Source organism: Silene latifolia, chromosome X, assembly GCF_048544455.1.
Source record: "Silene latifolia isolate original U9 population chromosome X, ASM4854445v1, whole genome shotgun sequence".
Lineage (NCBI taxonomy): Eukaryota > Viridiplantae > Streptophyta > Magnoliopsida > Caryophyllales > Caryophyllaceae > Silene > Silene latifolia.
In genome coordinates this window covers 24,305,168-24,327,321 of record NC_133537.1, presented here as the reverse complement: position 1 = coordinate 24,327,321, position 22,154 = coordinate 24,305,168, and the positions used below count along the sequence as shown (strand labels likewise).

At 36.3% G+C, this 22,154-nt stretch overlaps 2 pseudogenes; one reads left to right on the top strand and one right to left on the bottom strand.

Annotated features, from left to right (window-relative positions):
• The first annotated feature begins 689 nt into the window (after nucleotides 1-689).
• On the top strand, nucleotides 690-782 carry LOC141624289 (U6 spliceosomal RNA; annotated as a pseudogene).
• Nucleotides 783-930: 148 nt separating this feature from the next.
• On the bottom strand, nucleotides 931-8,169 carry LOC141617050 (monooxygenase 2-like; annotated as a pseudogene).
• Nucleotides 8,170-22,154: the final 13,985 nt, after the last annotated feature.

Below are 22,154 nucleotides of genomic sequence, written 5' to 3'. Positions count from 1 at the left end.
GTTTCCGCCACCTTGGCCCTTTTATCAGTATTGTACTCTGATATTTACTTTATATAAGTTTTTCCTTTGTTTTATAATCCAGGTTGTTACATACGTGACTTATTTAAATATCAACATTGATCTTTATGTTAACATTTCAATGCCCTTAATTTTAGTACATGATCTATCATGAATTATTCGTGTGGTGATCTTACTATGTGGTTTGATATTTTATAAAATTTCAGTTACTAGAAACACTAAAAACATCATACCAAAAACAAAGTATCCCGTGAATTTGATGGGTTACAAAACTAGTTATATAGTATGTAGACTAGAGTAATTAAAGCAAGAAATTACATGATTGATGCTAATTGATTCCTAATATAATTGTTCTCTATATTTACAATATGAACATATATTGATAGCTTGATTCATGGGATTGTAATCTTGATTGATTGCTTGGAATATTATCTTGTATATTCTCAATAGTTACTTGACTTTATTTTGTTCTAAAATATAATCATCTTCATAATATTTAATACGGTAGGGATTATCGAAATATTTGGTTTGAGTAATTAAGGTCATATAAATTTACTCCATACTTATCTTTTTAATGTACCTCGAATCAGTATTTTCTACCACACGCGTAAAAAAATATCCTTCCGCCCTATAAATTATGATTGAGAGACCACGAAAACGAGTCACTACTAATCCCATCGGGACATCTAGTTTGATACATAGAAGATTAACATGGACCCTGCACAAGGATGACACACATAAATCGAGAAAACGTGTCATTACTATCTCCAAGACTCTTAACAATGCATTATTGCATCAAAAGAACATTACTGTAGGCAAAAACTTGTACAAATGCAGAAACAACTTAGACAAATGGTGCAATATCTCTTAATTCAAATTTCTGGCAGGTCCATCCTATGCAGATAAGCTTAATTAATCTTCAAGCAAAAGTTGTTTTGGATCAACATCGGCCTTGTTTACATAAAACTCAGCTAGAAACTTCGAAAGGAAGTTTTCTCTCAAGAACCTCATCCCGACCTAATTACATTCTTGTAAGAAACCCACCATATGACCTGTAATGGTAAGATCAAATGCTCGCCATCTCTTCTGTCTCGCATAATTTATTAATACAACCTTGATATCCTCATAATTGTCTTGTGGCGGGTAATGTTGTTGCGACTTGAGGACGACTGAAGCTAGGCATCTGGCTAGAATGACTGCGTCCTCAAGAGCAGTACACCCGCCTTGGCCAAGGTATGGCGGCATTGGATGACATGCATCACCAGCAACACAAACATTGTCTTTGCTTATGTTTCCAAACAGTACATCCCACACGGTTCTACATCCGATGGACGAACGCACTATTTCTTCTGCTTCACTGCTTTCTATAATCCCTCTTATTTCTTCTGATCCTTTCCCAAGTTTACTTAGCACAAATTGCTTCAGCTTCAATTGATCCGCGTTTTCCAGTAATTTGTTTTCTGATAGATGCAACACAGTAATGCACAAACTTGAGCAGAACATAGCATATGAGTTACTGGCACGTTGCACTTACACTCGACACAGACCCGACTCAATTGATCCAATTCTCATTCACCCACTTCGATGACCTCAAATCCTGATTGATCCGAACAGACAGATTCAAGTACAAAGATACCCAAAATAACTTGATACAGAATTACAGACTGCAGAAGCTATCCCCATCCTAACCGTCTTATTTAATAAATCGCGGCTATAGTTGTACAAAAAAATGTATATACTGAAATAGGTATGCATACCTTGGGTGGAAGGGTAGAAGGTAATAAACCAAAACACGGCAGAATTATGGCATGGAATAATACCATATCTGTACCCGTTTCCTACCAATAACTGAAATATTGGTTCAAACTCATGTCCTTGATTGTAATATGTGCATCCCCTTATCGCCATTTTTCCTGTCATTGATGGCTGCTTGAAGCCTAGCCACTTGGCCACCACCGAGTTCACCCCATCGCTTCCTATCAACACCTATTTGTGAGGGTCACATCACCATTTAAACATCAGTACAATTCAATTTACCCTATACTAGTCGTCGTTATTTGATCCAAAACAAATCGACAATTAAAAGGCTAGAGATCATCTTGGAACCTTGGTTTTGAGTTGAGAACCATCAGCAAGATGCACTAGCTTCGATAAGGCCGTAGATTCTTGTATTGCAACCACCTTAGATGAGTACCTTATTGTATCACTTGGTAGTTCTTTAGCAAGTGCTTCTAATAACACCTTTCTTTTCAAACAACCAACTTCATGATTTCCGCTGCATTATATGCTAATATCTGAATATCTCTATCATTGAGGCGCATGCATAAGTTATTATAAAACTGTTTACATCATACAATAGTTTTATTTGAGAATTTGCGTGTTCTATTAAGCAGGCCTTTTAATGACTCAAATCGAGATATCGAGAAGCAATGAAGGAAACTAAAGAGAGTACTTACTATGTTCCTTTATGTAAAAATATGATAATAATGGAGCATAATATTGTTATAGAATATATTGAATGTATGAGATATAACTTTGTATTATAATCTTGTGTATTACAATGATAGATGTGAGCTTATATTTATACTGTTAGCTCTACCATCTAACCGACATACTACAACAAACTTTGACTATCTTTAACTAACTTTGACTTCTTTAACTAACTCTTCTATATCTAATATACCCCCCTCAAGCTAGGTATTGGATAATGAAAGACCTAGCTTGCGAGAGAAAAAACGATGCTGATCAGTCCCTAGTGCCTTAGTCATAATGTCTGCAATTTGCAGTCCTGTCCTGAGATATGCTGTAGACAAGAAGCCTTCATCTTGCTTCTCCCGTACGTAATGACAATCAATAGTTAGATGTTTGGTTCTTTCATGGAATACGGGATTAGCAGTTATATGTAAGGCAGCTTTATTGTCACAATGAAGAGGAATAGGCTTAGGGACTGTGATCCTTAAATCAGTCAACAATCTATCAAGCCAAACAAGTTCAGAAGTAGTGAAAGAAAGGCTTCGATACTCTGACTCTGCTGAACTCTTGCTGACAGTGGGTTGTCTTATTGTTTTCCATGACACCAAAGATTCTCCAAGGAAAATACAATAGCCACTGAGTGATCTAGCTGAGTCTTGACATTTGCCCCAATCTGCATCACTGTAAGCTGTGATTGCAGTACTGGATTGGGATTTATAGAAGATACCAACATTGATAGTCCCTTTGAGATATTTCACAACATGTAGAGCAGCTTGTAGGTGGGGTTGCCTGGGCTGACTAACATATTGACTAAGATGCTGAACTGTGTATGAGAGATCAGGTCTAGACAGGTTCAGATAAAGAAGCCTGCCAATAAGCCTTCTGTACTGATCAGGGTCAGTTAATAGGTCTCCTTCTTCTGTAGACAACTTTAATCCTTGTTGCAAAGGAAAGCCAGTAGGTGTGCAGCTCTCCATTTTTAAATCCTTCAGAATGTCAAGTATGTATTTCCTCTGGTTGATCATAATCCCAGACTGATTTCTTGATATCTCCAAACCAAGGAAATACCTCATTGTACCTAAATCCTTTATAGAATAAGCATTATGTAACTGTTGCTTGACATTGTTGATTTCATCAAGAGAAGTCCCAGTCAGAAGTATGTCATCTACATACACCAGTAGGACTGTAAAGGCTTCAGTAGCAGGATCATACTTGGTAAATAAAGAGTAATCCTGCTTTGACTGAATATACCCTAAGTTCTGCAAAAATCTTGTAAGCTCTTTGTTCCATTGCCTAGAAGCCTGCTTTAGGCCATAAAGTGATCTTTTAAGTTTGCAAACCAAACCATTCTCAGCATTATAACCCTCTGGTATCTTCATATAAACTTCTTCATCCAAATAGCCATGTAGGAAAGCATTGTTTACATCTAACTGGTACAAAGGCCACTCTTTTAAGGCAGCAACAGCAAGCAATGTCCTAACTGTTGTCAGCTTTGCAACAGGAGAAAAAGTATGTTTATAGTCTCGATCTTTGACCTGATTGAAGCCCTTAGCAACTAACCTTGCCTTGAACCTTTCCACAGACCCATCAGATTTGTACTTGATTTTATACACCCACTTTGAACCAATTGGTTTCTTACCAGTGGGTAAGGCAACTAACTCCCAAGTGTTGTTCTTCTCTAAGGCTTGAATCTCATCTTGCATTGCCTTGACCCATCTAGGATCTTGCTGAGCCTCACTATATCTATATGGCTCATGTTCTTGCATTGCAGATGCTAGAGATGCAATATATTCAGAATCATAGTCTTGTAATTGAGATAGTACTGTAGCTTGAAAAGCAGCAAAATTTGCAGCACTCTTATTATGTGCAGGAAGCTTCTGGGTGCAATGATAATCCTTGAGCCAAGAACTTACTTGCCTTGGCCTAGAAGAAGTTCTCACTGGAACCTCAGCAGGAATAACAACAGGATCATCACCATGTTGTGCTTCTGATGTTGGATTGAGAACTGAATCCCTTGCTGGCAAAGGATTCTCTTGGGAACCAGACTGACATGAAGTCTGATTGTATAATATTTGTGCAGAAGAAGCTGGATTTACCAGACTAGATGATGTAATATGGAATTCTTCATTTGGCTTGTTTAAAAAATAAAATTCTTTTTCTTTGAAAACAACATCACGACTGACAAAAACTTTGTGCAAATTGACATCATATAGCCTATATCCTTTCTGATTGTGAGGATATCCTATAAAGACACACTTTCTAGCTCTATTTCCAAACTTGTCTGAGAATGTAGGTGGCATTGTGGCAAAACACACACAGCCAAACACTCTCAAATTATCATAAACAGGATCAACCCCAAAAATGAGTTTAAAAGGAGTATTGTAATCAATCACTGGAGAAGGCATGAGATTTATTAAATGAGTTGCTGTTAAAATGCAATCTCCCCAAAATTTAATAGGCAAATTCCCTTGAATTTTAAGTGCCCTAGCAGTCTCAAGAAGGTGTCTATGTTTTCTCTCCACCCTCCCATTCTGCCGAGGAGTCCCTACAATGCTAGTCTGATGGACAATGCCCTTAGATTTAAACATTTCAGAACAGTATTGCTGCAAAAATTCTGTGCCATTATCTGATCTCACAGTTTTGACAGTCTTATTAAACTGAGTATATACATAAGATAAGAAGTCCTTAAACAAACCAGGGACCTGATCCTTATTTTGAAACAATATGGTCCAAGTGTTTCTAGAATAGTCATCTAATATTGTTAAAAAATACTTTGCTCCAGAAATAGAAGGTATCTTATATGGACCCCATACATCAATGTGCAACATATCAAAGCAAGCATCAGCTCTCTTAGTGCAAATAGAAAATAGAAGTCTATGATGCTTAGCAAGAATACAAGTTTCACAAGAGAAATCATGTTTTATTTCTTTCTGAAAACCAGGAACATATCTGAGTTTATTTACAGACAAATGACCTAACCTATTATGCAAAAGAGATAAAGAACTTGTCATTGCTGCTGAGCACAGCTTAGTATTTGTACCAACAGATATTTTATTGCCTAGTAATTGCTCAACTAAATTGGAAATACTCTTTTGCAGTATAGAATTGTCATCATAAAACCTATACAGATCAGCTACTCTCTTTCTTGTAGCAACCACACATTTACTTGAACGGTCCTGAAACAGGCAATCAACAGAATTGAACACAACAGACAAAGCATTGTGGTCAATTAACTTACTGACAGACATCAGATTTTGTTTAAAATCTGGTATATAAAACACATTGAACAGTCTGATTCTGTCTGTTAAGTTAACTGTACCAGTTTTATAAACTAACTTAACTGTCCCATCTGGTAGGCCAACTTTAATGGGAACCTGATGGTTCTTTATATCAGTAAGAATACCTAAATCATAGGTCATATGGTCTGAAGCCCCAGTATCAATTATCCAATCATTTAAAACAAAGGACTTATGTACTGATGAAACAGAAGAATGTGAAACAATACCTGCAAACTGAGAAGACGAAAGACCTGGTTGCTGATCAGACATTCTTTGCATAACCTGATCAATGACAGATGTAATAATACCATTCAACATATCAGAAGATAATCCAGAAGCTTGAGCATTTGAAGTATTTGCTGAACTTCCAGAGGCAAGCAGGACCTCATCTTCCAGTGGTGAATTAAAACTTTTAACATCAGCAGCATTAGCCGTGTTCTTAGAAGTATAATGAGCAGGATTAGCAGTTGCAGCAGACTTAGGATTAGCTGCTTTGCCTTTCCCTTTTCCCTTGTCATTGGGAAAACCTTTGATGACAAAACAATTTAAGGGATTGTGACCAAATTTGTTGCAATGTGGACATTTATTCAGGCCAAAACATGTAGCCCTTGTATGCCCAGCCTTCTCACAATGATCACAGTACTTATCAGAAGTAGGTGGATTCCCAGATTGACCATTAGTATGAGCAGCATTCTTCTTGTAGTCTTGTATCTTATGACTGGCATATGCACTAGCCTCAGTAATAGTGTGTACAGATTCAGTAATCTGCTTTTGTCTTTCTATTTTTTGTAAAAAACCCAAAGCTTTATTGATGGAAGGCAAAGGATCCATGGATAGGATTTGAGATCTGACAGTATCATAACCCCCATTTAATCCCATCAAGAATTGGATTAACTTTGCAGTATTCTCTCTTTCAATGATCTTCTTAAGTAGAGAGCAAGTGCACTGATCAATCTTTCCACAAGAACAAAGTGGTATAGGGTCTAAACCATCCAAAGTCTCCCAAAGATTCTTCATTTTGCCATAATAATCAACCAAGGACGAATTATCTTGAGAAATTCCCTCTAACTCTTTTTTTAATTGATAGACTTCTAAAGCACTTGCTTGTCCATACCTCTCAAGCAATTCAGACCATAACTCCCTCGCAGAATTCACATACTTCAAACTGTCCTTAATTGACTGTACCAAAGAATTTAGTATCCACTGTCTAACCATGAAGTCACAGCGGACCCACTGACAATATTTTTTATCAGTTTTAGGTGGTTTGTTAAGGGTACCATCAACAAAACAGTCTTTATTCTTGGATGTTAAAGCCATTAGAACCTCTCTACGCCACCCCAAGAAATCATGCCCACCAAATGGATTAGTGACAAGATTTGCAGTGGGGTGATCAGATTGGGACAGAAACAAGGGGTCATCAAAGTACTCATAAGATGAACTAGATGCAGTAGTAACATCAGGCATAATGGAAATTTGATAAAGAATCTAGCGATGAATTTGGTAGCGGAAGCGTGTAATAATTGTGAAAAACAACAAACAAACCCAAAAATCTTGATAGAGAAAGAAAGGAGATACCAGAAATGGAATGATAAATCCTTAAACAGAACCAAAAAACCCAGAAAAACGAAAGGAAGGAGATGAATTTGATGTGTTAATCCCAGAATTCGTAACTCTATACTGATACCATGTAAAAATATGATAATAATGGAGCATAATATTGTTATAGAATATATTGAATGTATGAGATATAACTTTGTATTATAATCTTGTGTATTACAATGATAGATGTGAGCTTATATTTATACTGTTAGCTCTACCATCTAACTGACATACTACAACAAACTTTGACTATCTTTAACTAACTTTGACTTCTTTAACTAACTCTTCTATATCCAATACTTTGTCTGTAAATGAGACATATGAAGTCAACTCCCCTGTTACTATAGATGTTGTTCATACCCTACATCCAAAGAAATTAACTTGAGTGATACAGAATACTCGTACTTGATTAGACGATCATGACCTGATTTTGAAACCCGTTAACTAAAACTCTACGCTAACCAAAAAAAAATTGTTACTCAAATATCTTGTGTAAGAGTGACAGGGTACTGTAATAAAAACATATGTTGTGCCCTAAGAGAATCGCCAATTCCGAGAGAGTCTAACGCTCTCCACGCATTGGTCCTTGTTGTAAACGCAATCCCTGTAGCTCTAAGACACTCCGATGATTCGAGCACCAAACTTTTTATTCCCAACTTGTAAAACCAATGACATATTTTAGTCTCCATTGACCAATCACGAAATTGGCGGGAGTTTCGGGAATTCACCAATGAAGTCCTAACGCTGTTGCAAGACCGGATATTCCAGCTCCAACGATCACAATATCACTCTTTACTTCCATTTTCCTCTATGTTATTATGAGTACCTTTCAAGGATCGAAGTCAACTTAATTTTATCTAGACCTATCATATACTCGTATTGACTAATTATTGAGACAAAAATTAATTTACGATAAAAATAATTGCAAATTAAGTAATATTAGAAATTTAGTCGTTGGAAATGCATCCCAGTAGCTGGAAATTAAACAAATGTTCCAATCCAAGAATAAAAAACACATTAAAACTAAACAATTAATTAGGAATGACCCTTAGGTGAACCGAGGGCCATAATATTTTGATTTAACGCGTAATGCATACACTAGAGTGCATCATATATTCATATACACAAGTCGCTTAATTTGATCAATGCTCGTGTCTACAAGCCAACCTGCACATGAATTAATTTCCCTTTAAATATGAACTATGTCAACACGCGAGTGATATCGCCATTTTGGAAGGGACATTAGCCATTGCAGGAATTAGGGTTCGTAAGTCCACAACTTGATGTATCGGCCCAATGTTGAGCTTTATTGGATGCTACTGAGTTTCAGTATCACCCTCACGTACATTATATGCTATTTGTTTTTGTATTTTCATAAAAACAGAACCATTTTTATTTTTTTGATATGATAAATTGAATTTCTCGTGAGATTTTGATAAATGGGTTTAATTTCACTTATTATGTAAGTTATGGGGCCTAATCACTCTAATTGAAAGTTGTGGGGGTTAATTTCACAATTGCACAAAGTTATGGGGGTTAATCACCACTTTCCCGAATTTCTAGAGGGTAGTACTAAAACTCTATTAGTAAATATTGTAAAGATATTTCCGTATATTCCATTAGCTATAATTAGTTAGATTGATATGGGAAATCCCTAGATTTCCGATGTAACTTTGGTAATTGTATCATGTAAATGTTTATATATATTGTTAATACAACTAATCACCCTAATTAGGGGATTACATCATAATATGGTATCAGGACTAGGTTTAGCATCAATCCTAAACTAGCTGTGCCTCTTCCTTCTTCTCCTTCATTTTGTGTGATCTCACAGTCATGACTAACCCAGTGGATAATCCCCCACAAAACTCCATCCCGTATACTCCGTATCTAACATTCTACATAAGGTACGGGTTCTTGATGGAACCAAAGTTATGTACTCGTCATGGGTCAAGTTATTCAAGCTCCATGCCCGTGGGTACAAGGTGCTCTCTCACATCGATGGAACAACGGCACCGGCTACAACCGATGCTACCAATGCGGACTGGTTCGAAATCGACGCACATGCCCTCAAATGGACCTACGGGACATTGAGCGATGATTTTCTAACCCAAGTTCTTGAAGAGGACTCGACTACCCATGCCGCTTGGACCCGTGTGCAGAATATATTCACCAATAACAAAGGCGCACGCGTTGCCACTCTTGAACACGAGTTCATCAATCTCAAGCTCAGGGCCATGCCCTCCCTTGAGGCCTATTGTTAGCGTCTCAAAGAGATTGCTGGCCAACTTAAAGATGTCGATGTCGCCGTATCCGATCAAAGACTCATCCTGCAATTGGTTCGCGGCTGTTGGACCTTTAGTCCTAATTAGTTGTTTTGATAATGACAGTAATGATTTGTATGTGGACTTAATATTATAAACATATGCGTGTAATTGTGTGCTCAAGTCTTAATATAGAAAGGAACAATTACAATGACGCAAGCTTGAAGTTTGGCCCAAGGAGGTATAACTTCAAAAAGAAGCAAGCTTGAAGTTTGGACCAAGGAGGTACAACTTCAAAGACATTTGATCGTAATATTCAAGATCAAGATCAAATAACAACCACGAGACTCAAGATGAGAGACTTGTGAAGAGACGATTCGTTTACTGAAGATCTTCTGAAGATTAGATAGTATAGCTCGTCATCCGGTAATGGTTTTACTTTGTTTGATTTAAAGGTTAGTAAAGTTATGACCTTATAGCCATAACTTTACTGCTAGACAAAAATGATGCGTTAATTTTTGGAAGAGATATTTTTAACGTTTTATAAGAATAAGAGAGTATTTATATAATTGGAATTATTTAATTAGAATTTAAGTTGGATGTACTATCGGTTTGTAGCACGATATTTATGTCGTCATGCAACCTAAGGTTTCAACTAAATTCTATCTCGATTTTTTGTGAACAAGTGGAGGCCAAATTGGACTCATGAGAGCCCAATGATGGGCCGGCCGAAACCCTAGAGGCCGAACCACCAAACCCTAGCCACCTACTTGTTCGTCAAGTTATTTAGGGTTTCACACCTTCCAGAATATTCTAGACCCTAATCTAAAAACTATAAATATCTCTCTTCATTCAACAATTATGAGAGATACACATCTACAACTTTCAAGAGAAAAATATTTAAGCAAAAATTATTTGAGCTTTAATTCTTATTTTACAAATTGCTTATACAAAAGTTGCGCATCATATTTGTCAATCACTCAAAGGAAATCGTTATAGGATACTAAGTACACAAAGATATTATACTCACTCGCATAACGTGAGATTAGTATTTATCGTTGTGCTTTTCTTATTAACGTAAGAGCAATCTAGAGTATTTAGCGATACTCAATCTGAGTTATAATCATAGTGTTGATTATACGAGTGGATTGATAATTTTTGTAATCCGTAGAAAGGTACTAAAAAATTATTAATCGAGAATAGTGGACGTAGGTTTCGACGTGTGAAACTGAACCACTTCAAAAATCATGTGTGTCTCTCTTTCTTTCTTTATTTTTGTTATTTCGATTTTGCGTTGATTATTAGTAAATTAATTAGTTGATTTAATCAATAAAATCAAATAATTAATTCTACATCATATATTTCGAAAAAGTGGGCATCGTTTTTAATACTCAATTCACCCCCCTCTTTCGTATTCGATCAATAGACTCCTCAATTGGTATCAGAGCCTCGTGCTCTTGATAGCCTAACAGCTAGAGTCTGATCTTTTTTTTTGAGTCTATTTATCGTTTTTCCGCTGCATTTATTTTTTATCAAATGGATTCCAAACAGCTTAAGTGTCCTATATTCAATGGGAAGAACTATGGTTTATGGAAGAATATGATGACCCATTTCATTAAGGGTAACGATTGGGAGTGCTGGTTGATTATCAAGAATGGTCCGAATAAGATCTTACTTGCAACTACTGATGGCACTACCGTCGAAAAGAAGGAAGAGGATTATATTGAGGCGGATTATAAAAAGGCTGAGAAGAATTCAAAAGCAATAAGCTTATTTCAAAACGGTATGATTTCAACTGAATTTGTTCGTTTGTCAACCAATTCATCTGCCAAGGAAATATGGGATGGTTTAGAATTAGCCTATGAGGGAACCGTTGTTGTCAAAAAGCAACGTATGGCATTACTGATGCGAAAATACGAGCTGTTTGCCATGGAGCAAAACGAGTCAGTTGACAGCATGTCCTCTCGCTTTTCTAGTATTATTAATGAGCTAAAGAATTTAGGAAGAACATTCGACTCTGAAGAAATTGCTAGGAAAATTCTTAGAAGTATGTCTCGCAGATGGAGACATAAAGTGTCTGTTATAGAGGAATGTAAGGACCTAACTTCGTTATCCTATCAGGAGATACTCAGAACCTTAATGACTCACGAGATTACTCTGAATCAGGATGAGGAGGATGCTGGTACAAGCAAGAAAATGACCTTACAAGCTGAGTCTAGCAAAAAGAATGATTCTTCAGATATTGAAGATGAAACTGTGTTATTGGTCAAATGACTTAGGAAAAATTTCTTCAATCGAAATCAAAATAAAACAAATAACAAATCAAAGCAAACTTCCAAGAAAACTTCTGAGTCAAAAGGGTCTTTCTCTAACCGTGGATGCTTCAAGTGTGGTGATAATGATCATATGATCAAAGATTTCCCCACATGGAAGAAAATAAAAGACAAAGATCAACGTAACAAGACAAAGAAGGAATTCAAGTAAGTTATGATGGCATATTGTTGGGGAGACTTGGACTCTGAAGATGGCGAATCCGAAGATGAAGAAGAAACTGCCAATCTTTGCCTAAGCAACGTCAGTCTTGACTTATTCTCCGACAGCGACAATAAAAGTAATGTTTTTAATGCTGAGATGTGTCTTGTTGGAAATTCAGATTCAGATTCAGAGGATGAAGAGGTAAGTTTTCTTGAACTTAAAAAGAAAGTTAAGAAACTTCCTAAGAATGCTTTAATTAAGACTTTTGAAAAAACCCTTGATTATTGTCATGAACAGAAGTTAGAGTTAAGAGACCTTAAGGAACAAATTCTAGACATTGCTGAGGAAAACCAACTTCTAAAAGCTAAAGGCAAAAAGCTCAAGTCTAAAGTTATGGCTACCCCAGCTATAACTACAGACATGACAAATGCTGAGAAAAACGCTCTTGAATCTAAAGTTAAGGCTAGTGATGCCATAACTTCAGAGCTCAAACTCAACATTAAGCATCTTCAAGCTAAATTTACAGCTAGTGATGCTATAACTTCTGAGCTGAAGAAAGTCAATGAGATTTTAAAAGATGAACTTAATGGCAAAGATAGTGTGGTTTCCGAACATAAGAGAGAAATTACATTTCTGTCTAAGCAATTGAAAGAAGCTAGTGATAGTATGTCTGAACTTAAGAAACAACATGATAATGAGAAACGTGTCTTGAATGAACGCTTTGATAAATTTCGTGAAAATTTTGAGAAAGGTAACTCTCCCAAGGATTCAAGTGTAGATCATTCGAAATGTGAAAAAGAAATTGAGTCCTTGAAAGAATTACTCTTACATGCACGAAAAGTTCATGATAAGTGGGAAGGAAGCACAAAGGTTTTAAACTTCCTTACTGAACAATCTAATAATAACATGAAGATGGGACTTGGTCATGAATGCTATAGCCGTAGAGACCATGATAAATGCAAATCTAATCCTTCTTATCACGATTCCAGAAAAAGAAAATATGTTAATCTTCCAGAATACTTCATTTGCAATTACAGTGGCTCTACTGGACATATTCAAGTCAATTGTGTCAAACTTGCTTTGGATAAGCAAAAGAATGTCGAATCTGTTAAGACTTGTGATTTCATAGTGGAAGATGATGTCTCAACTATAGATGAATCTAACAACAATGAAGAACGTAATAATGAGTTTAGATGGACTTATGATATGGCTTTTGATTACTCATCTGTTCCTCCAAAATCAAACAAAATAAATGAGAATCAAAAGCATACATTCAAGTCTAAAGTTCATAACACTAAACCTAGAGTGTCTCATGAAGGTATTAGACCCAGAGCTACTTTTGTTAGAACAAAACCTAGAGTACCTTATGTTCCGATTGTTAGACAAAGACCAAGACAACCTAATGTTAAAGCCAAAAGAATAATAAGACAAGTTTGGGTTAGAAAGGATCAAATCTAGAGAGTCACTAACCATAAAAGACCCAACTTAGCTTGGGTACCTAAAAGCCTTATTTGATTCATATGCAGGAAGTGGTGAAAGAAAATAATCTATGGTATCTCGACAGTGGATGTTCGAGACACATGACAGGAGACAGAAATCTTTTTCTTTCACTAGAGCCCTTCTTTGGTGGCAAGGTTACTTTTGGAGATAACAAGAAGGGTAGGATTATTGGAGTAGGAAAAATTGGAATTCAACCTCTCATTTAATCGATAACGTATATCTGGTAAGTGGTCTTAAACATAACTTACTTAGTATTTCTCAATTATGTGACAAAGGTAACAAAGTTGTTTCTCATGCCGATGTTTGTCGTATCATAATTGAAGGTACTAGTAATGTTTTACTTGAGGGTCACCGTAGGAGGAATGTGTATATGATTGACTTAAATGTTGTCAATACAAATTCCTTCTCGTGTATGAAAGCAACCTCAGATGATTCTAGCTTGTGGCACAAGAGGTTTGCACACATTAGTCCAACTATTTTAAAGAAACTTAAGTCTATGGATTTAGTTGAAGGCTTGCCCTCAATTAAATTCGAGCAAGAGAAAATGTGTGACTCATGTGCCCGTTGCAAACATGTTAGATCCTCAGTTAAACCTAAAAGAGTAGTTAGCACTAAACGACCACTTGAGTTGGTACACATGGATTTATATGGACCTATGAAAGTTAGTAGCCGTGGTGGATCAAAGTATATATTTGTTCTAGTCGACGATTACTCAAGGTATGTCTGGCCAATCTTTATTTCTTCTAAAGTTGAAACTTTCGATGAATTTGTGGCATTAATGAAGCTTGCCCAAAATAAATATGATAAAAAGCTAATTTCGATTCGGACGGATCACGGCACGGAATTTGATAATCAATTGTTTATAGAATTTTGTAGGGAAAATGGTGTAGGACATAACTTCTCCGCACCACGAACCCCACAACAAAATGGTGTCGTGGAACGTATGAATCGAACCCTAGAGGATATGGCTCATAATATGCTTTTGTGTAGTGGCCTCCCTAGAAGTTTTTGGGCAGAAGCTGTTAGTATCACATGCTATGTGCATAATAGAGCTATGATCCGACCTATTTTGAAAAAGACTCCCTATGAACTTTTAAGAGGGAGAAAACCCAATATATCACATCTCCGTTGCTTCGGGAGCAAATGCTTTCTTCACAATAATGGAAAAGACAATTTAGGAAAATTTGACCCCCGAAGTGACGAAGCTGTTTTTCTGGGATATTCGGATCATAGTAAAGCTTACAAAGTGTTCAATAAAAGAACCTTGTGCATAGAAGAAAGTGTTCATGTTCGCTTTGACGAACATAATGTGTTTGATAAAGCTGAACAGGAAGAAGATGATCCAGATGAGCCCGATTTCTTTTTAGCAAGAAATGATCCTTTAAATGAAGATGAAAATATTCAAGGTATCAATGATGAACTAGATAATTCTGCAAATGATCCTAAGAAAAGTGATGAGTCCGTAGTTAATAATACTATTGACCCTTTCTTAAATAAGAAAAAAGATCTTGAAGTTATACCTAATGATGTTGTAACTTCCGATCCAAATCATGATAATTCTAATGAAGTTAGTGATACTTCTGAAGAAAATCCCGAGTCTAACTCAGGGGGAACAAGTCATGATTCCTCGTCTGCAGATGGTGCGAGTTCATCAATGATAATGAGACTAGAGTTCTCAAAAAGTGGAAACATCAAAGCTCCCACCCTTTGGACAAAATCCTAGGGGATCTAGAACAAGGCATTAAAACTAGAAGGTCCTTGAATAATTTCTGCTCGTTCTTCTCTTTTCTGTCAACCATTGAACCTACCAATATCAAAGAAGCTCTTGTTGAACCTGATTGGATAAATGCTATGCAAGATGAGCTTCAACAATTCGAACGCAATAAGGTATGGCACTTAGTGCCACGACCTAGTGATCGAACTGTTATTGGTACAAGATGGGTGTTCAGAAATAAACTGGACGATGCAGGACTTATTACAAGAAACAAGGCACGACTAGTTGTCCAAGGCTACAATCAACAAGAAGGGATCGATTATGACGAGACCTTTGCACCCGTAGCAAGACTTGAGGCTATTCGTCTCATTATTGCCTTTGCTGCTCATAAAGGAAAGAAATTATTCCAAATGGACGTTAAGACTGTATTTCTTAATGGCTATTTGGAAGAAGAAGTTTATGTAGAACAACCTCCCGGATTTTTAGATAGCAAGTTTCAAAACCACGTTTATAAATTAGACAAAGCTTTATATGGTTTGAAACAAGCTCTGAGGGCATGGTATGACAGATTATCCAAGTTTTTATTACAAAATAATTTTAAAAGAGGATCTGTCGATAAAACCTTGTTCCTAAAATCCGAGGGTTCTAATTTACTTGTTGTGCAAATTTATGTAGACGATATAATATTCGGTTCTACTAATGAAAAATTGTGCAAGTATTTTTCAGATCTAATGACTTCTGAGTTTGAAATGAGCATGATGGGAGAATTGAAGTACTTTCTGGGTTTACAAATTCAATAAACAAAGGATGGTATAAAGATTCACCAACAGAAATATATCAAGGAACTAATTTGAAAATTCGGTATGGAAAATGCAAAATCTTACGATACACCTATGGTACCTGATAAGAAGATGATTATAGATGAAAATGGTAAGTGTGTCGATGAGACTACATATCGAGGTATGATTGGTTCACTTTTATATTTAACTGCAAGTCGTCCTGATATAATGTATAGTGTATGTGTCTGTGCGCGATATCAATCGTGTCCTAAAGAGTCACATATGATTGCAGTTAAACGTATCTTGAGATATTTAATTGGTACATCAAATTTGTACTTATGGTATCCACTTGAGTGTAATTTCGATCTAGTAGGGTATTCAGATGCAGATTATGCAGGATGCTCTTTAGATAGGAAAAGCACTTCTGGGTATGCAACGTTTGTTGAACCTTGTATCATCACATGGGGATCAAAGAAACAAAATTCAGTTGCAATGTCTAATGCTGAAGCCGAGTATGTATATGCTGGACTGGTATGTTCTCAATTACTTTGTTTAAAGCAACAACTATGTGATTATGGTATAAATGTAGGTCGTATGCCTATTATGTGTGACAATACGAGTCCTATAGTAATTTCTAAGAACCCTGCTCAGCACTCGAGGACCAAACATATAGATATTAGACACCATTTTCTACGAGATCACGTAGAGAAGGGCAACATTTCACTTGAATTTTGTAGTACCGAAAGGCAATGGGCTGATATCTTGACTAAGCCGTTAGCTAGAAAACGCTTTGAGTTATTGAGACTAGAGATTGGTTTAATTAGCAATAATTAAATCCGTCATAATTATGTCTGGGAACCTGAATGACTGGCTAGGAAGATGAGATTGTACGATTTTGTCCGTATGTTTTGTTGCAAGTTTAATTATGTTAAATAATGTTTATTTTACGTGATATATCTTGCTTATGTGTATGGTAATATTTAATATTCTGTATATTCACATATTCTTACAAAAATTCGACAAAATCTACAATAAAATGCCTAAATATAATAAAGATATTTCTATCTTATTATATTCCTACACAAATCTCTATCTTTACCATATTCTTGTAACCACCTCCCCACAATCCTACCTAAACACCAACACAAAAGATTCTTTCCTTATCTCACAACAAATAGAATTCTTTTCTTATTCTTATCATATAAGAAAAAAGGAGATAATACCAAAAATAAAAAAAATTGTGCCAAAAAAAAAACGAGAGTGCGAAAAAAAAAGAAAGCACGAAAAAAAAAACACAAAAAAAGGAAAAGGCACCGAAAAAAAAAAGAAGGAAAGTTGCCGAAAAAAAAAGGGCACCGAAAAAAATATAGAAATTGGTATTATTTTCTTTCCTTAGAATTCTATGGTTACCAAAACACAAACTCCTTAATACTATTTAAACCCTCTTAACCCCTCCGTAATTCTCATCAATTTACTCATCTTCTTCACCTAATACTTCTTCAAAACCTTCAAAATTAATAATGACAAATCATCCTACAACCCGTTTTCAATCCAAGAAACCCGTTGTTGTTGGAAAGAAGGTAACCCGATCACCCTTGAGAACCACCCGCTCCGTCACGCCACCCGAGACCGGTTCACGGTCACCTCGGTCCGCCGCCGACGGCACCGACACCGCCAATTTACCTATAGTTAGCAAGAAGAGAAGGTTGATTAAAGGTAAAGGAAAATTGGTTTCGGAAACTGAGGTAAGCTCGAAAACTGAGAGCTATATACTTCAAGATGGTTCTTCACGTGTTCTTTACGCACAACATATGGATGATTACACTAACAATGGACTAAATAATCTTCGATTAACTCAAGTAGAACGAAGGAATATCAATCAAGTTGCTCAATACCGCATTCACGCAGGACGAGTATATTCCGTTGATTGGTTAAAGCAATATAAAGCACTTGGGTTCTTTAGGAATTTTCTCAAAGATCAAGGTTGGGAGAATATTGTTGCTGTAAGTGGTCCGGTCTTTCCTATTGAGGTATATCAATTTTATGCTACTGTTCAATTTAAGGAAGGAAATTTACTTGCTGTGGTTAATGAGACGTCTATACGTGTCTCAATTGGTGATTTTTGCGACTTGGCTCGAGTTCCTAGGGAGGGAATCGAAGTTAATCCAAGTGTAGAATGGGGAAGTATGTCGGCTGATGAGAGATTAGTAGTGAAACGGTATTTCAAACAAGATGCGACTTCGTCTGAAACTATCTTAACAAGTAAATTGTCGCCTTCTTTGAAATTCTTTTTTACTTTTATTTGGACTACTATTGTTCCACGAAAAGAAGGTCGAGATAAATTTGGGGTTCACGAGATGATTATTATGAAGGCATGGCTTGAAGGAGAAAAGGTTAGTCTACCTATGCTTGTGTTTCATAAAATTATACAAGCTAGTGTAACGGCTAAGTAGGACGATTTAGCTTCTACATTGAGTTTGCCTTATGGAAATTGGATTTCTTGTCTTTTAGAAAAGAAAGAAGTTATTGGGAAACATAGCTATAGAGTTATTGCAAGTGATGAATGAATGATATTTATTTATCTTATATGAAGCTTGCTATTAATGGCTCGAAATTGTGTTTTGAAACAAAAGGAGAAAAAGGAGGAAAAAGCAATGTGAATTTGGAGATGTTGGATTCTAAGATGGAATCAAATTTTACTAGTATTCTTGGAAGACTCAATGAGCAAGATAAGAAATTATGTGAGTTGTTTGATCTTGTTACAAAGGAAAGGAGAGTTGATTCTAGTGGACCGAGTAGTGTTAGCCCGGCGAGATTATACACCATGTTGTCACGGTTGGACACGCAAGTCGACACCGCTTTAAAGGCAGCCATGCGAACACACTCCGAATCTACTCATATGAGGGAAGGTATGGATAGTTTGGTTAAGTTTGGTAATGAGCTATTACAATCGGGAAAGGAAATGAGGTCTGAGATGCATAAGATATATGAAGCACTTAAAGCTATGACTTTGAGGATTGTTAATTTCGACGCTCGATTAGCTGCTCAAGCTGCGCTCCTAGACCATTGTCACACACGACTTGAGGATTTGGAGTATCGGACCCGTCCGTGGTCACGTCCACCGAGCCCATACAACCCGTGACCACCTCGCCCTACCCATCCAAATTTCCAACCTAGCCTTATCTTTTTAATTCCTTTGCTCACAATAAAAGTCCATTCTTATGGATATTAGCTTTTTCAATTCCGTATTTTATTCCTTGTGTGATTGCAGGTTTATAATATTATTATGCTAATTAAGAACTAGATTGCGTTTAATATAATATGTTTTTCATGATTAATTCTTGTCTCATAATATATTATTCTAGTTGTTTTATGTTTGTTCTCATCTTTTCAATGATGCCAAAAGGGGGAATTGTTTTTATGATTTGCGACCGTCTCAAGTTAATTCTCTCAAGGCGTTCTATAGTTATAACTTTGAAAATATTATTAGTTTCTGCGCTCAACTATTCTATAATTTGAGAAGTATTATGTTGAGGGGGAACTAGACTTAGACACAAATCATAGGAGACTTGTCATCATCAAAAAGGGGGAATTTGTTGGACCTTTAGTCCTAATTCGTTGTTTGATAATGACAGTAATGATTTGTATGTGGACTTAATATTATAAACATATGCGTGTAATTGTGTGCTCAAGTCTTAATATAGAAAGGAACAATTACAATGACGCAAGCTTGAAATTTGCCTAAGGAGGTATAACTTCAAAAAGAAGCAAGCTTGAAGTTTGGACCAAGGAGGTACAACTTCAAAGACATTTGATCGTAATATTCATGATCAAGATCAAATAACAACCACGAGACTCAAGATGAGAGACTTGTGAAGAGACGATTCGTTTACTGAAGATCTTCTGAAGATTAGATAGTATAGGTCATCATCCGGTAATGGTTTTACTTTGTTTGATTTAAAGGTTAGTAAAGTTATGACCTCATAGCCATAACTTTACTGCTAGACAAAAATGATGCGTTAATTTTTGGAAAATATATTTTTAATGTTTTATAAGAATAAGAGAGTATTTATATAATTGGAATTATTTAATTAGAATTTAAGTTGGATGTACTATCAATTTGTAGCACGATATTTATGTCGTCATGCAATCTAGGGTTTCAACTAAATTCTATCTCGATTTGTTGTGAACAAGTGGAGGCCAAATTGGACTCATGAGAGCCCAATGATGGGCCAACCGAAACCCTAGAGGCCGAACCACCAAACCCTAGCCACCTACTTGTTCGTCAAGTTATTTAGGGTTTTACATCTTCCAGAATATTCTAAACCCTAATATAAAAACTATAAATACCTCTCTTCATTCAACAAGTATGAGTGATACACATCTACAACTTTTAAGAGAAAAATATTTAAGCAAAAAATATTTGAGCTTTAATTCTTATTTTACAAATTGCTTATATAAAAGTTGCGCATCATATTTGTCAATCACTCAAAGGAAATCGTTATAGGATACTAAGTATACAAAGATATTATACTCACTCGCATAACGTGAGATTAGTATTTATCGTTGTGCTTTTCTTATTAACGTAAGAGAAATCTAGAGTATTTAGCGATACTCAATCTTAGTTATAATCATAGTGTTGATTATACGAGTGGATTGATAATTTTTGTAATCCGTAGAAAGGTACTTAAAATTATTAATCGAGAATAGTGGACGTAGGTTTCGACGTGTGAAACTGAACCATTTCAAAAATCCTGTGTGTCTTTCTTTTTCTCTTTCTTTATTTTTGTTATTTCGATTTTGCGTTTATTATTAGTAAATTAATTAGTTGATTTTAATCAATAAAATCAAATAATTAATTCTACATCACATATTTCGAAAAAGTGGGCATCGTTTTTAATACTCAATTCACCCCCCTCTTTCGTATTCGATCAATAGACTCCTCAGCGGCCTACCAAGCGAGTATGACACCACGACCGCCTAATGTATCTAAAATTCGGTCTATTTTTGTTGGCAATGGTCATAGCATTCTAGTTCGTGGAACGGGAAAATCCACAATACCCACAATAGACCGAACCCTGTATCTCCATAACGTCCTGTATACGCCTAACATTATAAACAACCTTATCTCCGTCTGACAATTTACTAAACATAATCATGTCTCCGTTGAATTTGACCCCTTGGTTTTTCTGTGAAGGATCTCCAGACTGGGAAAACGATTCTGAGGAGCAATAGTCATGGCGAGTTGTATCCAGTGTCATCATCTGCGTTGTCCTCCACAAATACTCCCTTTGTCGGCTTAACTACTTCCACGTGGCATCACCGTCTCGGCCACCCCAGCCCCGTGATTGTCCAACGTCTTAAGGGTCTTTCTCCTATTAGCCATAATAAAGAGCATGTGTCTCATCTTTGTTCGTCTTGTCAAATCAGCAAACATCGTCGTTTACCTTTTGTCGAGTCTCAGAATTCTACTCTTACGCCTATTGATATTATCCATGCTGATTTATGGGCTTCCCCAATTGCTAGTCACACCGGTTACAAATATTACTGTAATAATTTGTAAATTAAGAAAAGAGTGTTAGGAATCGATGTTGGATTAGTGTGGGAATCGATGTGGGATTAGTGGATTAGTAGCGTTGGTACTATGGAACTTGATAGATAGTAATAATGGTGTTGCGGTAGTGAGAGTCACTTGTAAGGTTGACCTTGTCCTTTGAGTGGATGCTACGAGTTTATGGGACATCTTTCAGATAGTGTTACCTTGGCTTTGTGAAAGGAGAGTAAGGACTGAGATTGTGATGGGATATAGAGTATGTAGTTAGTAGTACCTTGTTAGAGTCAAGTGTGAACTTCGGGGATGAAGTTCCTTTTAAGGAGGTAAGATTGTAATACCTTGTAGTTTCTAAGGTGTTCACTCGATCGAGTAGACCAAGTGGACCGAGTATGACCTATATTAGACTTAGTGGAGTTGTGATCATGCCTGTCTGTAGAAGGGTTGCCTTAAAACTGTCATAAATTGATATCTAGACATGATATTGATGTGATTCTAATTGGA